At 46.5% G+C, this 22,646-nt stretch overlaps 1 long non-coding RNA gene across 1 annotated transcript in view; it reads left to right on the top strand.

The window, feature by feature from the left end:
• Nucleotides 1-395: 395 nt before the first annotated feature.
• The window catches only part of LOC144692125 (uncharacterized), an 86,961-nt gene continuing 64,710 nt past the window's right edge, over nt 396-22,646 (top strand). The window contains exon 1 of the long non-coding RNA XR_013579272.1: nt 396-851. This is a non-coding gene — a long non-coding RNA (uncharacterized LOC144692125). The remainder of the gene's footprint in view (nt 852-22,646) is intronic.

The raw sequence follows: 22,646 nt of genomic DNA on the forward strand, positions 1-22,646 counted from the left end.
CTTGTGCATTCCCGATTTTAATCGCTCCACCAATGGCGGCCGTGCCTTCAGCTGTCTGGGTCCTAAGTTCTGGATTTCCCTCCATAAACACCCATCCCTCTCTATCTCTCTCTCTCCTCCTTTCAAACACTCCTTAAAACCTCCCCTTCGCTCAAAACTTTCAATCCTAATATCCTCTTGCACAACCCGGTGCCAGAGTTTTGTCTGGTTTACATTCCTGTGAAGCTCCTTCAGATGTGTATCTATGTTAAAGGTGCTACATAAATGCAGCTTGTTGTTTTGCTTTCACTGTGACTCAGTCAGTTCGATGTAAATGCAAGAAAACCAATCTGTCCCCACATGTCATCCACTCACTAACCAATCAGCACGGAGCCTTTAATAAACAGCAGCTCGAGCAGAAGGAAAGAAAAGGTTTGAGATGAGGAACAGAGAGCGACAGTACATTACAACAAGGACCCTCCTCCCACTCCTCACACACCCAGCCAGCCTCTCACACACAGCTTGAATTATTCATTGATGCTCAAGAAAAGATTAAACCAGGATCAAGGTGATGTGCTGAAGCCTGAGAATGAGAGGGAGAGGGAGCCAGTGACTGTGGAGAGACAGACTTGTGTCACAGTCACCCTCAGCTCTGAGGACCTCCTAACACAAGCTCTCCTGAGTGTCCGTCAGCGGAGGGTCCTCGGGGGGACAGTCCAGCAGCTCATCCCTGTCCCCTCTCTCACTCCCTCTCCATAACTGAAAGATCCCTTGAGGGGAAACGAGGAGAACTCGGGATCCCAACAGAGCGACTGGGAAGCAGCAGAGGGAGGTCAAACTGTTTCACAACGAAAGTCTATGGATCAGTGAGGGTAAGTCTCCCTGCTTCTCCCTCACTGCCTGTATCTCTGCTTGTCTCACGGTCTCTCTCTCTCTCTCTGTGCATATCCTCCCTCTGTCTCTGTCTCTCTTTCTTCTCTCTCTCTCTCTCTCACGCTCTTGCAGTCTCTCTCTCTGTCTTTCTGTCTCACTCTCTCTTTCTGTCTCTGTCTTTCTTTCTTCTCTGTGTGTCTCTCTCTCTCTCTCTCCCTCTCTCCCTCTCTCTCTCCTGTGAATTTGGAGAATCTGATGATGGGACTGTCCCAGTCAGACAGCATCGTCACACCCTCCCCGTTACACCCGATGGGAATGTTGGAAAGTAAAGAGAAAGTCCTGCATTTTTGTAGTGCCTTTCACCACCTCAGGTTGTCCCGAAACGCTCTGCAGCCAATGAAGTACTTGTGAAGTGTAATCGCTTTTGTAATGTAGGAAACACAGCAGCCAATTTGTGCACAGCAAGCTCCCACACACAGCATTGAGACAATGACCAAATAAACGAGCCAGAACTGACACGATGGGCTGAATGGTCTCCTGTGCTGGAAGATTCCTCTAAGAAAAGGAGCCTGCTGATTTCTGATGGTGCTTTGTATCAAATTGGATTTATTAACCACTCACAACCAATCACCAACCGGCAGCAAAGTCTCGGTGAAAAGAATCACTGATAAAAGTGATTTAATCCTTGGGATTTAAGGAGACAGATTCTCAGGAAGACTAACCTTCCATTTGGTAATACAGAATTTGAATATTGCTGAAAAGAGAGACATGTTGTCGAAACTTTTCCCCTTGTTCTCATCAGGACAAATGCAAGAATGTCAAATTTCAAACTACCACAACAATTTATACCACAGGAGAAAAAGGTGCTGATTGGTTGGCAAGTCAACTCTGATTGGCCAAGGTGTTCTCATGAAGGAAGCAACAGGGAATAAAAGACTCCCCAAGGTGCCAGACTTGAACATATTCCTATGTTTCCAGAGAAAGGGTTCCTGTGTATAATTGTATGTATGTAAATGAGCCACATTATAAACTGGACTGATTATCTTAAATTGGTTGTTAGTGTAGTGATTAGCGCACTCAGGATTGTTCAGAAAGTGCTGCCCAATTGGGGAATCACATCTAACAGTAGGTGTTTTGCTTTGTGTTTTGTAAATGCGGACTGGTTGTGTACGGTCTGTACTTTGCCTATTATGAACCACCAAAGAAATATGTTGTTGGATTCAATCAGCCAATCATTGGGATGCACGGCCAATGTACCTGGCATCCCACTGGTACAGAAATGATCCAGCTGCTCTTGTCGATCAAAAACCTGTCTAACTCAGCTTTGAACATATTCATTCCCCCAGCCTCCTCTGCTCCCTGTGGGAGAGAATCCCAAAGTATTTTTATTTAAAAATGCTGCCGACACCTTGTGTCACTGACCTCCCTGCCCAGATGTTCCAGATGTGTTTAGTTGGCGGAATAATGATGTTTCTCGGAGTGCCTAGTGTCACCAATACCTGGAAACTGGGACTCAATCCAATCTGAATCCTCATTTCCCGTGTGTCGATGGGACAGAGACTGATACAGGAGAAAGTCATCAATTCCACTTCATCCCAACACAGTGTCAGAGAGTCAGCAAATTAAACCCTCTCCGTAACACTCAGTCAGCCTGTCTCTCCTTTCACTGCCGCTGCTTCTGTTCAGCGATTGTGTCTGTCTCTCTCCTTCTCCTGGGAAATCTCACACTCACTGTCTGACCTCCACACACTCCCTTCTTGTGAGTCTCCTCACTGACACCTTGAAAGGATGGTGAGATACTAATGTCTCCTGCCTGTCTGTCCGATGTATCCTGGGTGATAGCAGTGTCAGTGATGGATTGGGGGAAGGACAGTTCCTGGTGTAGTGTTCAATCATTGTCGGGGAATCTCTCCTGAATTCCATGGGAATGGACTGTGACCGTTCAATTCTCAAATCTGTACGATGTGAAATTCCATACTGAGCTTTGAAGTTTGATTCGTTTCCTGTTTTACACCCGACACCTGCCATCTTAGCGAGGAATCGGACAGAACTGAATGTGAGAGGCACTATTTAAATGCAATCTGTTTTGTAGACATTATTTTGAACCCTTCAATATCTGGGGAATTGTAGACATCCCAGCCCAGGTTCTGACCCAGCACATCCACTTAGAATTCAATCTGCTCTCTCCGTCTGTGTGATAAACAGAATCATTGGAGGAATAACTGGAGGCCATTCAGCCCCTCGAGCGTGTTACAGGGGAACAGGAGAAGGCCATTCAGCCCCTCAAGTCTGTTACACAGGAACAGGACAAGGCCATTCAGCCCCTCAAGTCTGTTACACAGGAACAGGACAAGGCCATTCAGCCCATTAAGTCTATTACACGGGAACAGGGAGAGGCCATTCAGCCCCTCACATCAATTCCAACTTTCAATCAGATTGTAGTTGATCTGCATCTTCATTCCATTGACCTGCCTCTATTCCATACTCCTCGATGCCCGAACCCAATAACAATCTATCAATGTCAGTCTTGAAAGCCTCAATTAAACCCCAGAATCCACAGTCCTTTCAGGGAGTGAGTTCCAGATTTCCCCTCTCCATTGGGTGAAGGAATGTTTTCTGTCATCTCCCTGAAAAGCCTAACTCTAACCTTAATTCCCTAAAGGTACTGCCTTCAATGACCTATAACCCTTTCCCCTAAATGCCCCTGCTCCCCCCAGCCCTGAGCCCACTCTCATTCCGAGAGGGGGAAGGTTGTCGATCTGGAGTTGGCCTGTGTCACAGGGAATGAGGAGCTGGATGAAGGGAACAGGTCTCCTGGAGTGAAGCTGTTCAGCTCAGTCTTTATTCAGTGAAATCTCCCTCAGAGAGCCGTGCAGGATCTATCATTGTGTCCCATAGATCAGGGAGATTTACAGTTGTGTTTGCTGGAATGATGACCCAGACACTTCCTAGATTATGTTGGATGTTTCCTGACTGGGATTTCCATCACCAGTTTCACAATTTACTGATGTCCCTAAAAGCTCTGGAGCCTCCAGTCACTGGGCTATTGTCAGTGATAGAGGCTGCAGACAATCTCTCTGAAATAGGAGCTCAAATTCCTCAAGTCAGGCAGTAAATGGCTGAGTGACTGACAAGGCCGAGGTCTGGTCCTATTGGGCCTTGGATCAGCTTTCACACACTCATCGCTCGGAGACTCACTGAGTCCTCGCTTTCCAGCTCTCAGCTCATCACTTGCCTCCACCTCCAATGATTCTGTTTGGTGATTCTCACTCAGACGGAGAGAGCAGATTGAATTCTAAGTGGATGTGCTGGGTCAGAACCTGGGCTGGGATGTCTGCAGTTCCCCAGGTATTGAAGGATTCAAAGTCATTTACACAAAACAAATTGCATTTGTATAGTGCCTCTCACATCCACAGGACATCCCAAATCTCTTCACAGCCAATGAAGTATTGTTGAAGAGTAGTCAATGATGTAATATAGGAAATACAGCAGCCAATTAGTGCACAGCAAGATCCCATGAACAGCAATGTGATAAGGACCAGATAATGTTTCAGTGATACAAAAACAAAAATAGCTGGAAAAACTCAGCAGGTCTGACAGCATCTGCGGAGAGGAGCACAGTTAACGTTTCGAGTCCGTATGACTCTTCATCAGAACTAAAGAAAAATAGAAATGAGGTGAAATATAATCTGGTTGAGGGGGTTGGGACAGGTAGAGCTGGATAGAGGGCCAGTGATAGGTGGAGATTGCCAAAGATGTCGTAGACAAAAGAACAAAGAGGCGTTGACGGTGGTGATATTATCTAAGCAATCTGCTAAGGAATTATCTAAGGAATGTCACCTGCTCATCCTGCTTTCTACACTAATGTCACCCTGTCACCATTAGGTGACATTAAGGGTAGAAAGCAGGACAAGCAAGGTACAGATAGCCCTAGTGGGGGTGGGGTAGAGGGAAGGGTTCGAATTAGGCTATAAGGTGGAGATAAAACAATCGATGAAAATAAATTTAAAATAGAAATAGGTGAGAAAAGAAAAATATATATTTTTTAAAAGTTACAAATTATTAGAAAAAAGGGGGATTGGAAACGGGGTGGGGATGGAGGAGAAAGTTCATGATCTGAAGCTGTTGAACTCAATATTCAGTCCGGAAGGCTGTAAAGTGCCTGGTGGGAAGATGAGGTGCTGTTCCTCCAGTTTGCGTTGAGCTTCACTGGAACATTGCAGCAGGCCAAGGACGGACATGTGGGCATGAGAGCAGGGTGGTGTGTTGAAATGGCAAGCGACAGGGAGGCCTGGGTCATGCTTGCGGACAGACCGAAGGTGTTCCACAAAGCGGTCACCCAGTCTGCGTTTGGTCTCTCCAATGTAGAGGAAACTGCATTGGGAGCAGCGAATGCAGTAGACTAAATTGAGGGAAGTGCAAGTGAAATGCTGCTTCACTTGAAAGGAGTGTTTGGGCCCTTGGACAGTGAGGAGGGGGGAAGTAAAGGGGCAGGTGTTGCGCCTTCTGCGGTTACATAGGAAGGTGCCATGGGAGGGGGTTGAGGTGTAGGGGGTGATGGAGGAGTGGACCAGGGTGTCCCGGAGAGAATGATCCCTGCGGAATGCCGCCGGGGGGGTGAAGGGAAGATGTGTTTGGTGGTGGCATCATGCTGGAGTTGGCGGAAATGGCAGAGGGTGTTCCTTTGAACGCGGAGGCTGGTGGGGTGATAAGTGAGGACAAGGGGGACCCTATCATGTTTCTGGGAGGGAGGAGAAGGCGTGAGGGCGGATGCGCGGGAGATGGGCCGGACACGGTTGAGGGCCTGTCAACCACCGTGGGTGGAAAACCTTGGTTAAGGAAGAAGGAGGACATGTCAGAGGAACTGTTTTGGAAAGTGGCATCAACGGAACAGATGTGACGGAGGCGAAGGAACTGAGAGAATGGGATGGAGTCCTTACAGGAAGCGGGGTGTGAGGAGCTGTAGTCCAGGTAGCTGTGGGAGTCGGTAGGCTTGTAATGGATATTGGTGGACAGTCTATCACCAGAAATTGAGACAGAGAGGTCAAGGAAGGGAAGGGAACTGTCAGAGACGGACCATGTAAAACTGATAGAGGGGTGGAAAATTGAAGTCCTGTAAGGACTCCATCCCATTCTCTCAGTTCCTTCGCCTCCGTCGCATCTGTTCTGATGATGCCACTTTCCAAAACAGTTCCTCTGACATGTCTTCCATCTTCCTTAACCGAGGTTTTCCACCCACGGTGGTTGACAGGGCCCTCAACCGTGTCCGGCCCATCTCCCACGCATCCGCCCTCACACCTTCCTCTCCCTCCCAGAACCATGATAGGGTCCCCCTTGTCCACACTTATCACCCTACCAGCCTCCGCATTCAAAGGATCATCCTCCACCATTTCCGCCAACTCCAGCATGATGCCACCACCAAACACATCTTCTCTTCACCCCACTGGTGGCTTTCCACAGGGATCGTTCCCTCCGGGACACCCTGGTCCACTCCTCCATTAACCCCTACACCTCAACCCCCTCCCACGGCACCTTCCCATGTAACCGCAGAAGGTGCAACACCTGCCCCTTTACTTCCCCTCTCCTCACCGTCCAAGGGCCCAAACACTCCTTTCAAGTGAAGCAGCATTTCACTTGCACTTCCCTCAATTTAGTCTACTGCATTCGCTGCTCCCAATGCAGTTTCCTCTACATTGGAGAGACCAAACGCAGACTGGGCGACCGCTTTGTAGAACACCTTCGGTCTGTCCGCAAGCATTACCCAGACCTCCCTGTCGCTTGCCATTTCAACACTCCACCCTGCTCTCATGCACACATGTCCGTCCTTGGCCTGCTGCAATCTTCCAGTGAAACTCGACGCAAACTGGAGGAACAGCACCTCATCTTCCGACTAGGCACTTTACACCTTCCGGACTGAATATTGAGTTCAACAATTTCAGATCATGCACTCTCTCCTCCATCCCCACCCCCTTTCCGATCCCCCTTTTTCTAATAATTTATAATATTGTTTTTAAATATATTTTTCTTTTCCTACCTACTTCTATTATTTTTAAATTTATTTCCATTGATTGTTTTATCTCCACCTTTTAGCCCATTTCGATCCCTTCCCCCCACCCCACCCCCACTAGGGCCATCTGTACCTTGCTTGTCCTGCTTTCTACCCTTAATGTCACCATTAGCACATTCCTTAGATAATATCACCACCTTCAACACCTCTTGGCCTTTTGTCTGTGACATCTTTTGGTTATCTCCACCTATCACTGGTCCTCTATCCAGCTCTACCTGTCCCACCCCTTCCGCCTCATAAACCAGCTTATATTTCACCTCTCTTTTTTTTTCTTTAGTTCTGTTGAAGAGTCATACGGACTCGAAACATTAACTGTGTTCCTCTCCGCAGATGCTGTCAGACCTGCTGAGTTTTTCCAGCTATTTTTGTTTTTGTTTCAGATTTACAGCATCGGCAGTATTTTGCTTTTAGTTTAATGTTTCAGTGATTTTGGCTGAGAGTTAAATATTGGTCCAGGAGGTCAAAATGAATTTCACTGTTTTTCAAAGTAGAGACATGGGATCTCTTAACATCCACTGGAGAGGGCCAGCGGGGCCTCGGTTTAACAACACATCTAAAGGGCAACAATACCAACAGTGCAGCACTCGGTCAGCATCGACCCTCTGACAGTGCTGCACTCTTCCAGTAATGACCCTCCGAGAGTACAGCGCTCTCTCAGAAGTGACCATCAAAAGTGCTGCGCTCCCTCAGTAGTGACACCCTGACAATGCAGCACTCCCTCAGTACTGAACTTCCAACAGTGCAGCACTCCCTCAGTACTGACCCTCTGACAGTGCAGCACTCCCTCAGTACTGACCCTTTGACAGTGCAGCATTCCCTCAGTACTGACCCTCTGACAGTGCAGCACTCCCTCAGCACTGAACCTCTGACAGTGCAGCACTCCCTCAGTACTGACACTCTGACAGTGCAGCACTCCCTCAGTACTGGCCCTCTGACAGTGCAGCGCTCCCTCAGTACTGACCCTCTGACAGTGCAGCACTCCCTCAGTACTGACCCTCTGACAGTGCAGCACTCCCTCAGTACTGACCCTCTGACAGTGCAGCACTCCCTCAGTACTGACCCTCTGAGAGTGCAGCACTCCCTCAGTACTGACCCTCTGACAGTGCAGCACTCCCTCATTGCTTCTTTGGGAAGTTTAGCTTTTATTTTATGCTCCAATCTCTGGAGTGGGTCATGAACCCACCACCTTCTGTCTCCGAGGTGAATGTCCTTCCTGCTGTGTCACTGCATCAGTTTCTCTTGTTTGTAAAGCGTTGCTGTAAACCGGGACACTCTGTCACGGCTTTCCATCTCGCACTCATCTGGACCGATGCTTGGGGAAAGGATTCGCATTCTCTGGCAATTCGACTGTGATTGTTTGAAATCTCGCCATGGGGTGAATGCACCAGGGAACAATTGTCTGTCCTGCCTTTTTTTAATTCAGAAAACTTGCAATGCCTGTTCATATTCCTTTGGCCTTCAGAGGATATTTGAATATACGTAGTTTCCAGCACACCTAAGTAAACCCATTGTGGGCCAGACTGATAGTCCCACACACACACACTGACACACTCACACACACACTCACACACACACTCACACACACTCACACTCACACACACTCACACACACACACACTCACACACACACTCACACACACACACTCTCACACACACACTCACACACACACACACTCACACACTCAGACACACACTCAGACACACACACTGACACACACACACACTCACACACATACTGACACACACTGACACGCACACTGACACACACACTGTCACAGACTCTCTCCCTCTCACACGCACGCACTCTCTCCCTCTCACACGCACGCACTCTCTCACACTCTCTCGCACACTTTCTCATTCATGCACTCTCTCACTCTTGCACTCTCTTGTACACGCATTCCCTCTCACACATACACGCGTTACCTCTCACACATACACGCATTCCCTCTCACACATACACGCATTCCCTCTCACACATACACGCATTCCCTCTCACACATACACGCATTCCCTCTCACACGTACACGCACTCCCCCCTCACACATACACGCATTCCCTCTCACACATACACGCACTCCCTCTCACACATACACGCACTCCCTCTCACACGCACTCTCTCCCTCTCACACATACACGCACTCCCTCTCACACATACACGCACTCCCTCTCACACATACACGCACTCCCTCTCACACGCACTCTCTCCCTCTCACACGCACTCTCTCCCTCTCACACGCACTCTCTCCCTCTCACACGCGCTCTCTCCCTCTCACACGCGCTCTCTCCCTCTCACACGCACTCTCTCCCTCTCACACGCACTCTCTCCCTCTCACACGCACTCTCTCCCTCTCACACGCACTCTCTCCCTCTCACACGCACGCACTCTCTCCCTCTCACACACATTCTCTCTCTCATACACACACTCTCTCTCTCACACACACTCTCTCAACCAGTCTCTCAACCACACACAGTCTCTCACCACACATTCTCTCTCTTACACTGTCACACACACACACACACACACACACAGTCTCACACGCATTCTCTCTCACACACACAATCTCACAAACTCTCTCTCACACTCTTTCCAACACATACACACACTTTATCTCTCACACATTCTCTCATACACACACACACCCCACCCCCACAACCTATCTCATCCCTTTCCCGGCAGCCTCTCTCTCCCCCCAGCCCACCCCCACTAGGATAAAAACAAAAAACTGCGGATGCTGGAAATCCAAAACAAAAACAGAAACAGAAATACCTGGAAAAACTCAGCAGGTCTGGCAGCATCGGCGGAGAAGGGCACAGTTGACCTTTCGAGTCCTCATGACCCTACAACAGAACTAAGTAAAACCCCCACTAGGCTCTGGGACCAGTGCAGTCTCTCTCTCCATCTCTCCGTCTCTCCTCCTCTGGAATCCTCACTTTCTCCTCTGCACACTCCCTGCCGAGGGTGTTTGCTGCCCCTCCAGTCACATACTGTTTCCCTCATGAGCCTATCAGCAGCAAATGTGGGAGTGTCTCTGGGGGCTACATAGAGGGGGCTTTGCAGGCTGCATCTGGCCCTCAGGCTACATTGGACAAGCCGGTTTCAAACAATGAGCTGATTAAATGAATCTTCTCCAGTTCGAATCTCCAGATCAGGATTAGTGATGTTTAATTGTGCTTCAATCACTCTGTGGGGCCTCTGAGAAATCAAAGGAGTTTATGGAAAACTCTCTGTAACCGGACAATGGAAAACCCCAGGAACAAGATCCCAGTAATTGTGGGAATGCCGTCCAAACTGGGAGTGTGGGAATGCAGTTCTATCTGGGAATTCCAGGATTGCTGTCCTCTCTGTATCCGGACCTGCTTTCTGACTGACCTGCCCATTGAAGGTGTGGTGAGAACAGACACAGGTTCCTGAGACACAGAATTTACAGCACAGAAGGAGGTCATTCAGCCCATCACACCTGTGTTGGGTGCTAGCCCTACAGCTACACCTGTCTGCACATTCCCTGTCCTGTCTGCATATCTTTTTTACATTCGTCATTTTCAAACACATCCTATTTTGTATAGAAAGATCCCAAAGCAATGGCCGATGAATTGTTTGATTCCGATGTTGATTGAGGGGGGATGGTGTTCAGAATTCTGGGGAAATCCCTGCCTCAGGTCAAACAGTCCCTTTGGATGGTTAACACTCACCTGGGCAGGTAGACAGAGTGTCATCTGTCCGTCTGCTCCAGAGGACAAGACATCCCATAATGATCAGGGCCTGAAGTGAGGTTTGACCCCATGATCCCCTGTCCAATTGGGAATAGTGTGACCCCATGACCCCCTGTCCAATTGGGAATAGTGTGACCCCATGACCCCCTGTCCAATTGGGAATAATGTGACCCCATGACCTCCTGTCCAATTGGGAATAATGTGACCCCATGACCTCCTGTCCAATTGGGAATAATGTGACCCCATGACCCCCTGTCCAATTGGGAATAATGTGACCCCATGACCCCCTGTTCAATTGGGAATAGTGTGACTGACACAGGGAAATCCCCAGAGTCCCCTGTTAACGATTGTCTGTCCATCCGTCCCTCACTCCCAGACCTCGATCTCATTAAGGGGACAGTGTGAAGAGGATCAGCTCCCAATAATCCACTTCCACAACAACCCATAAAACCACCGCCCAGCCCAGCCAGATCAGTAACTCAACCAGGGGATGCGGTGCATAGTGATAATGTCACTGGACTAGCCAGGCAGAGGCCCCGGGACATGGGTTTAAGGCAATGCCAATGGCAGCTGGTGGAATTTAAATTCAATTAATAAACCTAGAGTTGAAAGGAAGGTCTCAGTAATGGTGACCATGGAACCATAGTCAATTTTTGTAAAAACCCATCTGGTTCACTAATGTCCTTTAGGGAAGGAAATCTGCCGTCCTTACCTGGTCTGGCCTACACATGACTCCAGACCCACAGCAGTTTGGTTGACTCTGAAATGCTCTGTGAAATGGCCAAGCAAGCCACTCAGATGTACCAAACTGCTACAGAAAAGTCATTAAGAACCACCTGGGGACTAGTGCCAATATTGGGAGAGCTGTCTCACAGACTAGTCATCCTCACGGAATCATACCTTACAGATAATGTCCCAGACACCACCATCACTCGATATATCCTGATGCAGTGGGAAGGCAGAGCCGCCAGGTGTGGCATCACAGTGGTACACAGCTGGAAGAGAGTTACCCTGGGAGTCCTCAACATCGACTCCAACCTTCAGTCATCAATGTCCTTCCTTCCAGCATAAGACTCGTGGCATCAGGTCAAACATGGGCAAGGAAACCTCCTGCCAATTACCACGCAGTGTCTTTCCCCTCCACCACCTGCCCCCCCCGACCCCCACCACTGGCGATGAATCAGTGCCCCTCCATGTCGGAGGAAGGACTGAGGGTGGCAAAGACACAGAATGTACTCTGGGTGGGGGGACTTTATTTAAATTAATTTATAGGATGTGGGCTTCACTGGCTGGGCCAGCATCTATTACCCATCCCTAGTTGCCCTTGAGAAGGTGGTGGTGAGCTGCCTTCTTGAACCGCTGCAGTTTGGGTTCCGCCAGGGCCACTCAGCTCCTGACCTCATTACAGCCTTGGTTCAAACATGGACAAAAGAGCTGAACTCCCGAGGTGAGGTGAGAGAGACTGCCCTTGACAAAAATTTTTTTTAAATCCTCACAATTCAAATCTGATTCATTAACAAGGAACTTTCATAAAGTCACATTTATGTTTCAGATTAAACCTGTCAGCCTCTTAATTACACTGGACTGTTCAAATAGACACGAGACAATGAACAAGATGAGCCATTCATGCTCCAGTTATTAGAATGAGGAATATTTTAACATAAGGAGCAGCCGGGTGTGAATTCCCAGAGGACCCACTGACTGACATTGTACTTGAGTGGGATCGCACTCTGTAATAATGGCAGTGGCCTCGCTTTATAATGAAGTCCAGTCCTTCAGCCCTGTAGGGAGAGGGTGTGAGATTGGAACAGGGAGCAGTGACCCAGTCACAGGGATATTAATTACTCTCCGCATCATTCCCTTAATTACACTTTGTGAAAAGAGTTCCTCCTGATTGAGCCGTTTTTCCCAATGGAGTCTGATGACTGAGAAATTATTTATAGAGCTCCTTAAACAATCTCCAAAACACTTTAACAGCCAATGAGCAACTTTTCGAAGGAGAGTCACTGTCACGATGCAGGAAATACAGCATCCAATTTACACACAGCAAAATCTCACATACAATGTGACGATATATTTTATGTTAATTGAGCAGGGCATGAGGATAATTCTCCAGTTTTCTTTGAATCAGTGTCCTCAATCGATGAAATCCACCTGAGAGTGCAGATAGCACTTCACATTAACATCTCATCACTCAGTACCATCCACCCAACAGCACAGCTCCCCCTCAGTACTGATCCTCCGACAGTGCAGCACTCCCTCAGTACTGATCCTCCGACAGTGCAGCACTCCCTCAGTACTGATCCTCCGACAGTGCAGCACTCCCTCAGTACTGACCCTCTGACAGTGCAGCACTCCCTCAGTACTGACCCTCTGACAGTGCAGCACTCCCTCAGTACTGACCCTCTGACAGTGCAGCACTCCCTCAGTACTGACCCTCTGACAGTGCAGCACTCCCTCAGTACTGACCCTCTGACAGTGCAGCACCCCCTCAGTACCGACCCTCTGACAGTGCAGCACCCCCTCAGTACTGACCCTCTGACAGTGCAGCACCCCCTCAGTACCGACCCTCTGACAGTGCAGCACCCCCTCAGTACTGACCCTCTGACAGTGCAGCATCCCCTCAGTACCAACCCTCTGACAGTGCAGCACCCCCTCAGTACTGACCCTCTGACAGTGCAGCACCCCCTCAGTACTGACCCTCTGACAGTGCAGCACTCCCTCAGTACTGACCCTCAGACAGTGCAGCACTCCCTCAGTACTGACCCTCCGACAGTGCAGCACTCTCTCACTATTGCACTGGGAGTGTCAGCCTGGACTTTGTGCTTAAGGCTCTGGGGTGGGACTTGAACCCACAACCTTCTGACTCAGGGGTCAGTGTGCTACCCACTGCCCAACTTCAAGGCTGATAGTGAGTGAATGTTTGTTGAGATGTCTCTGTTCAATGGGCATCTTTCTGAAGAAACAATCTCCTTGACCCCCTGTGAGCAAAGTGCTTTTCTGTTTCACAGGAGATTTACTCTCCTTAATGCAGCAGCAAGTTGCTGGGAGGGCCCATTTAGTGGGACATTGTTGAGACATTGAGAGCTGTATCGATCCCCTCACACATGGTCAGTTTTGGAGAATGCGGGCTGAATACTGAAAGATAATCTGCATTTCTCATCATTTTAAACTAACTAGGTTTTTACAGCATTGAATCCACAGACAGATGCAACGATTGAAACTTTAATTTGGGTTAATTAGGGTGACGGAGTTCCATGTCGGAGGATGTAGTTTATCTTTAATTCAATACAAGGGAAATGAGCCGGGACTTGGAGGGAAGTAGAAATCGATGAAGATCAGTGAGTGATTGTAGCCCAATCTCAGTCGTTGCAGATTCTGACAGTGATTTAATTCACGAGGGGAGCTCCTCGTTAATTGCCACGTACAGACTGCATTTTAGCTGGAAGATCGCTCACTCTCTCTCTTTTCAAAAGTGAGGAAGTTATGTTAAACCCTTTATAAATCACTGGTTAGAGTCCATCTGGAACATTCTGTTCAATTCAGTGTAATAGAGATGTTCAAAACCGAGGAGTTTGGATCGAGTAAATAAGGAGAAACTGTTTCCAGTGGCAGGAGGGTCGGTAACCAGAGGGACACAGATTGAAGAGAATCAGTGAAAGAAGCAGAGGGGAAATTGGGAACGTATTGAAATTGGGAACATTTTTAATGCAGCTCTTTCAAAGAGCTGGCACAGGCACGATGGGCTGAATGGCCTCGTTCTGTGCTGTGTGATTCTGTGATTGATTGCTTGCTGCCCTCCAATCATTAAATAAACCAGTTATTCTCCCTCGTTCTCCCACTCATCGTTCTTTGTGTCATATCCAGTTCAGGATGATGAGTTCAGGCGAGGGGAATATAAATGCTGAAACAGACTGTGTTTAACTGGCAGTGATCGAGCAGCTGTCGCAACGATCAGTGTGGGGAGATCTTTATTGCTGCCCCTGGCTTTCTGTTATTGATCACTGCAGAAAAACACAAATAAAATATCAGCTTTGGAAATCAATCTGCAGGAATACTGGCTGAGACTGAACAGGGAATACGAGGATATGCTGATAGGAGGAGATGAAGAGGGGTGGGAGGGGGTTCGTGTGGAGCAGAAAGGCCAGTATGGACCAGTTGGGCCGAATGGCCTGATTCTATATTGGAAATACTTTGTAAATAATCAGCCTTAATAGGAGCCTGATTTCCATTTGCTGATTCAGGAGTAGGACAGCCAATGAATAGGTCACCATCATTAAACATTAAATAGTTTCTACCAGGAATAATGATCAGGATGAAATAATTACAGGAATTCGATGAGGGGATAATTGTAGTTTATGGATTTCAGTGTGATCTATAAAATGCTCAGGATGGCAGATTCTGACCCTAAAGACATTATTGTATATTTTAGTCAACTTAAACCTCAGTGAATCTGAATTAAGCTCGTTACTTGAATTGAATGAAGCTGTTGAGTTTCCTCTCTGGAATTTTATTTAACAGGATTTAAAGTTTATTTTATTTCATTTGAGATATTCTTTGATTCTCATTAAAGATAAATATTCTGGTACTTTGCCTGATAACATTCTCCAGTCTTCGTGATCCCAAATTTGCACAGAGTTAATGTTTGGAGTCCAATGTGACTCTTCTATGGAACTTCATTCAGACTCGAAACGTTAACTGTTTCTCTCTCCACAGATACTGCCAGACCTACTGAATTTTTCCAGCATTTTCTTTTTTTAATTTCATGTTTCTAGCATGCACAATATTTTGCTTTTATTTTAGAGTTATCCTTGGTGTCTTGCTCAATATTTATTTTTCAATCATCTTCACTGTAGTAATGATGGTTTTATTTAGTGTGTCATGTACCTTTAAGAATAATACTTGTTAAGAGAGATCACATGATCTATAATAACCAGTAGGAGAGAAGCGTGGGCTACCTCGAGCAGCAAGTGGAGAGATAGAGTTGGATTTGAAAGCACGCGTGTAGTAGCTGCTGAGTATATTGTGAATAAACTTAATGTTTCCACCCAAGGAGTGTCGGCAGATCAACTCTAACAGTAGCAGCAACTCAGCCACCCTTACAACTTCACCATAACAGATTATCTGCTCATTATCACATTGCTGTTTGTGGGATCTTGCTGTGTGTAAATTGGATTCCTACATCACAACAGTGACGACAATTCCAAATTACTTATCCAGCTGTAAAGCACTTTGAGACCTCCGGAGGTTGTGAATGGTGCTAAGGAAAAGAAAATAATTCATTCTAGTTTTTACACAATTAATTCCTTGTAGCAGTGAGGTAAATCTTTAATTAACAAACTCAATTCAGCAACAGTGACCTCACTAGATTGGAGCTCAGTTAACACACACTGTGTACAGCAGACAAACTCCCCTTAAACCATTCTGTGTGAAACACAGAAACCCAGTGAAATGCAGAACAATCAAAAATTAAATAAAGTCTTTACTTCAGGGCAACGGCTAAAAATCAGACATCTCACTGGAGAAAATCTCAGCTGCTTCAGCAAAGGTGTCAACTCTAATTATACATGCATGGGGATAATAGGAGTGTTGGCAGATTGTGAGCTCCTTCTATTCCTCTGGGTACTTGCTGAATAATTAGTGGGACAGACTCCAATCAGGAAGATGATAAGGATGTCACTGGCATGAGAATCACAGCTAAACAGAGAGTCCTCAACAAGGCAAGACTGAAAATTAGCACCTGCATCAAACTGGACTGGACCCAGACTGTTCACTCCCAGAGGGGAAGTGAAGAAACTAATAAGAAAAGCAAGGAGAGAACATGAAAAGAGGCTGGCAGAGAACGTAATAGGGCATCCCAAGGTCTTCCACAAGCATGTAAATAATAAAAGGGTGGTAAAAGAAAGAGTAGGGGAGAGTAGGGACAAAAAGGGAACTTGCATGTGGGGACTGGAGAAATAGCAGAGTCGTTGGACGAGTACTTTGCATCTGTCTTTCCAAAAGAAGAACTTGCTACCCAGGCTGAGGTGAGAGAGGCGGTAACTGGTACACGAGAATAGATTACCATTGAGAGGAAGGAGGTGTTATAAAGGCTATCTCTATTTAAAATAGATAAGGCGCCAGGATTGGATGAGATGCATCCAAGGGAACTGAGGGAAGTGAGAGTAGAAATTGCAGAAACACTAGTGATAATCTTCCAGTCTCCCTTAGACACAGGGGAGGTGCCAGAGGACTGGAGAATTGTGAATGTTACACCCTTGTTCAAAAAAGGGGTGCAAGGATAAAGCCGGCATCTACAGACCAGTCAGTTTGACTTCAGTGGTAGGGAACATTCTGTAAATTATAGTACGGAATAAAATCAATAGTCACTTAGACAAGTGCGGGATAATTAAGTTCAGTGCAGAGAAGTGTGAGGTGATTTGTCTTGGCAGGAAAGGTATGGTGAGACTGTGTAAAATAAAGGGAGAGTCTCTATAGGAGGTGCAGGAACAGAGGGACCTCAGTGCATATGTACATAGGGCATTGAAGATGGCAGGGCATGTTGAGAGAGTAGTTAATAAAGCATTTAGTGTCTTAGGCTTTATTAATAGGGGCATTTAGTACAAGAGTAAGAAGGTCATGTTGAACTTGTATAAGACACTAGTTGGGCCTCACCTGGAGAACTGCGCCCAGTTCTGGGCCCATACTTGAGGAAGCTTGTGAAGGCATTGGAGAGAGTACAGAGGAGATGATTCCCGTAATGAAGAATTGTATCTATGAAGATAGATTGGAGAGGTTGGGTTAAAAGCAAACTACTGCGGAAGCTGGAAATCTGAAACAAAAGCAGAAAATGCAGGAAAAACTGAAGAAGAGTCATACGGACTCGAAATGTTAACTGTTTCTCTCTCCACAGATGCTGCCAGACCTGCTGAGTTTTCCCAGCATTTTCTGTTTTTGTTGGAGAGGTTGTGACTGTTTTCCTTGGAGAAAAGAAGGCTGAGGGGAGACTTGATTGAGATATTCAAGATCCTGAAGGGTATGGTCAGGGTAAATAGTGAGAAATTGTTCCCATTCAAGATAACATCAAGAACTAGAGAGCACAGACTCAAAATGATCAGCAAAAGGAGTAAAAGTGACGTGAGAAAAATGTTTTCACCCAGAGAGTGGTTGGAACCTGGAATGAACTTCCTGAGAGGGTGGTGGAGGCAGGTTCGATCGAGGTATTCAAAAGAGAATTGGATTGCTACCTGAAAAGAGAGAATGTGTAAGGTTACGGGGATAAGGCAGGGGGAGTGGGACTAGGTGGAATGCTCTTTCAGAGAATTAGTGCAGACTCGATGGGCCGAATGGCCTCCTTCTGTACTGTAAAGATTCTGTGATACTGTGACACCCCATCATTTACAGGTAGAACATCCCCATCTGCTATAGGCTGAACCTGTTCTCAGACATCATCTGCTATTGGCTAAGCCTGCTCTCAGACGCCATCTGCCATTGGCTGAGCCTGCTCTCAGACACCATCTGCCATTGGCTGAGCCTGCTCTCAGACGTTGTCTGCTATTGGCTGAACCTGTTCTCAGACACCATCTGCTATTGGCTGAGCCTGCTCTCAAATGTTGTCTGCTATTGGCTGAGCCTGCCCTCAGACACCATCTGCTATTGGCTGAGCCTGCTTTCAGATATCATCTGCCATTGGCTGAGCCAGCTCTCAAACGTTGTCTGCTATTGGCTGAGCCTGCTCTCAGGCATCAATGGCAGATGCTGTGGCCAAACTCTGTAAGATTTAAGGTAGTTATGGAAAAGGACAAAGATGGACCGGAAATAAAGGTCCTCAATTGAGGGAAGGCCGATTTCAATATGATAAAACAGGATCTGGCCAAAGTGGACTGGGAACAGCTACTTGTAGGAAAGTCTACATCAGACCAGTGGGAGTCATTCAGAAAGGAAATAGTGAGAGTTCAGGGCCAACATGTTCCTGTAAAGGTGAAGAGTACGACCAACAAGTCCAGGGAATCCTGGATATCAAGGGACATAGAGGATTGGATAAGGAAAAAAAGGGAGGCTTAAGCAAATACAGGGGGCTGAAAACAGCGGAAGCCCTAGAGGAGAATAGAAAGTGTAGGGAGGTATGTAAAAAAGTAATTAGGAGAGCAAAGAGGGGCATGAAAAACACTGGCGGGCAAGATAAAGGAAAATCCCAAGGCATTTTATAAATATACTAAGAGCAGGAGGATAACCAGGGAAAGAATAGGGCCCATTAGGTACCAAAGTGACAATCTGTCCGTGGAGCCTGAGGATGTAGGTGAGGTTTTAAATGATTACTTTTCATCTGTGTTCAGTATGGGGAAGGACGATGTAGGTGTAGAAATCAGGGAGGGGGACTGTGATATACTTGAACAAATTAGCATTGAAAGGAAGGAGGTATTAGTGGTTTTAGAGGGTTTAAAAGTGGATAAATCCCCAGGCCCAGATGAGATGTATCCTAGGCTGCCTAGTGAAGCAAGGGAGGAGATCGCAGGGGCTCTGACATTAATTTTCAAATCCTCTCTGGCCACAGGAGAGGTGCCAGACGACTGGAGGACAGCAAATGTGGTACCATTATTCAAGAAGGGTAGCAGAGATAAACCAGGTAATTACAGGCCAGTGAGTCTAACATCAGTGGTAGGGAAACTATTGGAAAATATTCTGAGGGACAGGATTAATCTCCACTTGGAGAGGCAGGGATTAATCAGGGATAGTCAGCATGGCTTTGTCAGGGAGAGATCATGTCTAACAAATTTGATTGAATTTTTCGAGGAGGTGACTAGTTGTGTCGATGAGGGTAGTGCGGTAGATGTAGTCTACATGGACTTTAATAAGGCTTTTGACAAGGTCCCACATGGGAGAATTATCAAGAAGATAAGAGCCCATGGAATCCAATTTGGAAAATTTGGTCCAAAATTGGCAATGTGGCAGGAGGCAGAGGGTGATGGTCGAAGGTTGTTTTTGTGATTGGAAGCCTGTGACGAGTGGTGTACCACAGGGATCGGTGCTGGGACCCTTACTGTTTGTAGTGTACATTAATGATTTAGACGTGAATATAGGAGGTATGATTAGTATGTTAGCAGATGAGACGAAAATTGGTGGTGTCATAAATAGTGAGGAGGAAAGCCTTAGATTACAGGACGATATAGACGGGCTGGTAAGATGGGCAGAGCAGTGGCAAATGGAATTTAATCCTGAGAAGTGTGAGGTGATGGATTTTGGGAGGACTAATACAGCAAGGGAATACACAATAAATGGTAGGACCCTAGGAATTACTGAGGATCAGAGGGACCTTGGTGTACATGTCCATAGATCCCTGAAGGCAGCAGCACAGGTAGATAAGGTGGTTAAGAAGGATATAGGATACTTGCCGTTATTGGCCAAGGCATAGAATATAAGAGCAGGAGGGTTATGTTGGAGCTGTATAAAATGCTAGTTAGGCCACAGTTGTAGTACTGTGTGCAGTTCTGGTCGCCACACTATAGGAAGGATGTGATTGCACTGGAGAGGCTGCAGAGGAGATTCACCAGGATGTTGGCTAGGATGAAACATTTAAGTTATGAAGAGAGACTGGATAGGCTGGGGTTGGTTTCCTTAGAGCAGAGAAGGCTGAGGGAGGGTTGATAGAGGTCTACAAAATTATGAGGGGCGATAGGGTAGATAGGAAGAAACTTTTCAGTTTAGCGGAGGCATCAGTAACCAGGGGGCATCAATTTAAGGTAAGGGGCAGGAGGTTTAGAGGGGATTTGTGGAAAAATGTTTTCACCCAGTGTGTGGTTGGAGTCTGGAACACACTGCCTGAGGGGGCGGTAGAGGCAGGAACCCTCACAACATTTAAGAAGTATTTAGATGAGCCCTTGAAACACCATAGCATACAGGGCTATGGGCCAAGTGCTGGAAAATGGGATTAGAATAGATAGGGGCTTGATGGCCGGCATGGACATGATGGGCTGAAGGGCCTGTTTCTATGCTGTATAACTCTATGACTATGACATCATGTGCCATTGTCTGAGCTGGCTCTCAGACACCATGTGGTGTTGGCTCAGACCACACACAGGGGTGTTCTGCGACTGGCTGAGGACTGAGGTGTGGGGATGAGATCACTTTAAGAATTCGGGAGAGGAAATTGAGAGAACACCTGATTTTAAAATAAACTTCAGAGATGTGGGTGTTTCTGGTAACTGCTGCAAGAAATAAATTGCATTTCTGGGTCGATCCAAAGGGCTTGACAGTCAATTAAGTATTTTTGAAGTGTAATTAATGTTGTAAAATGGCAACTGAGTTCTGCAGAGCAAGATTCCTGACTGTGGGAAAAGATTTCAAACAACTGGAGAAAGCACTGAGACACACACACGCCCGAGTGAGAGTGTTCCAGAGCACTGACTGTGGAGTTACACAGCCTAAAAACGAAAATGGAACCATTCCCAGCAGAGAGTCGCTGTACACGTGTTCTATATGTTCTACGTGTGAACGAGGCTTCAACTGATTGTCCAACCTGGAAAGATTTAAGAGCACAGAGGCTGTGGAGAAACGGTAGAAATGCGGGGACTGTGGGAAGGGATTCAATTACCCATCCCAACTGGAGATACATCGACGCAGTCACACTGGGGAGAGGCCGTTCACCCGCTTGGTGTGTAGGAAGGGATTACATTTTGTGTTTAGACTAATTCAGCCGGGGTGTGAGAACCAGGGGAGAATATTAGAAAGTCATACCAGGGGGCACAGAATGCTGGGAGAGGCAGATAGCACTAAAATAGAGAATAGTAAATGAATAGATAGAGTCAGAGGAAGGGAGCAAGTAATGAAGCCAGGCTTACACTGCATGTATGTGAATGCACAGAGTATAGTAAATAAAGTTGGGAGTTCTCGGCACAGGTTGCCGATTGGGATCATGATGTTGTGGCGATAATGGAGACTGGCTTAAGGAAGGGATGTGAAAATACAAATACGAGAAGCTAACATAAAAGGAAATCCCAAAGTATTCTATAAGCACGTCAACAGTAAAAGGGTGATAAAAGGAGGAATAGGGCCGATTAAGGACCAAAAAGAGGATTTACACATAGAGGCAAGAGGCTTGGCTGAGGTGTTAAATGAATTCTTTGCATCTGTCTTTACCTACGAGGCAGATACTGTCCAGGCCATGGTGACAGAGGAGGAAACTCAGTCACTAGAAGGGTTTAAAATTGATAAGGAGGTGTTGGATCAGCTGTCGGTTATTAAAGTTGATAAGGCACTGGGACTGGATGAGATGCATCCAAGAATATTGAAGGAAGTGAGAGTGGAAATTGCAGAGGCACTGGCAATAATCTTTCAATGTTCCCTGGATTCGGTGGGGGAGGTGCTGGAGGACTGGAGAATTGTGAACATTACGCCCTTGTTCAAAAAAGATTGTAAAGATCCACCCTGCAGTTACAGACCAGTCAGTTTAACCTCAGTGGTGGGGAAACTTCTAGAAACAATTATTCGGACTAGGATTAATAGTCACATGGAAAAATGTGGATTGATTCGGAAGAGCCAGCATGGATTTGTTAAAGGAAAATCGTGTCTAACTAACTTGCTGGAGTTTTTTGAAGAGGTAACAGAGATGGTTGATGAGGGCAAGGCCGTTGATGTGGTATATTTGGACTTCCAAAAATGTGTTCGATACAGTGCCACACAACAGACTTGTGAAGTTATAGCTCATGGAATAAAAGGGACAGTAGCAACGTGGATACAAAATTGGCTGAGGGATAGGAAACAGAGAGTAATGGTTAATTGGCTGAGATAAAACAGAGAGTAATGGTTAATTGGCTGAGATAAAACAGAGAGTAATGGTTAATTGGCTGAGATAAAACAGAGAGTAATGCTTAATGGGTATTTTTCAGGCTGGAAGAAAGTTTGTAGTGGAGTTCCCCAGGGGTCAGGATTGGAACCCTTGCTTTTCCTGATATATATAAATATAAATGATTTAAATCTTGGTGTGCAAGGGACAATTTCAAAGTTTGTGGACGACACAAAACTTGGGAGAATTGTAAACT

Source organism: Cetorhinus maximus, chromosome 17 (genome assembly GCF_964194155.1).
Source record: "Cetorhinus maximus chromosome 17, sCetMax3.hap1.1, whole genome shotgun sequence".
Lineage (NCBI taxonomy): Eukaryota > Metazoa > Chordata > Chondrichthyes > Lamniformes > Cetorhinidae > Cetorhinus > Cetorhinus maximus.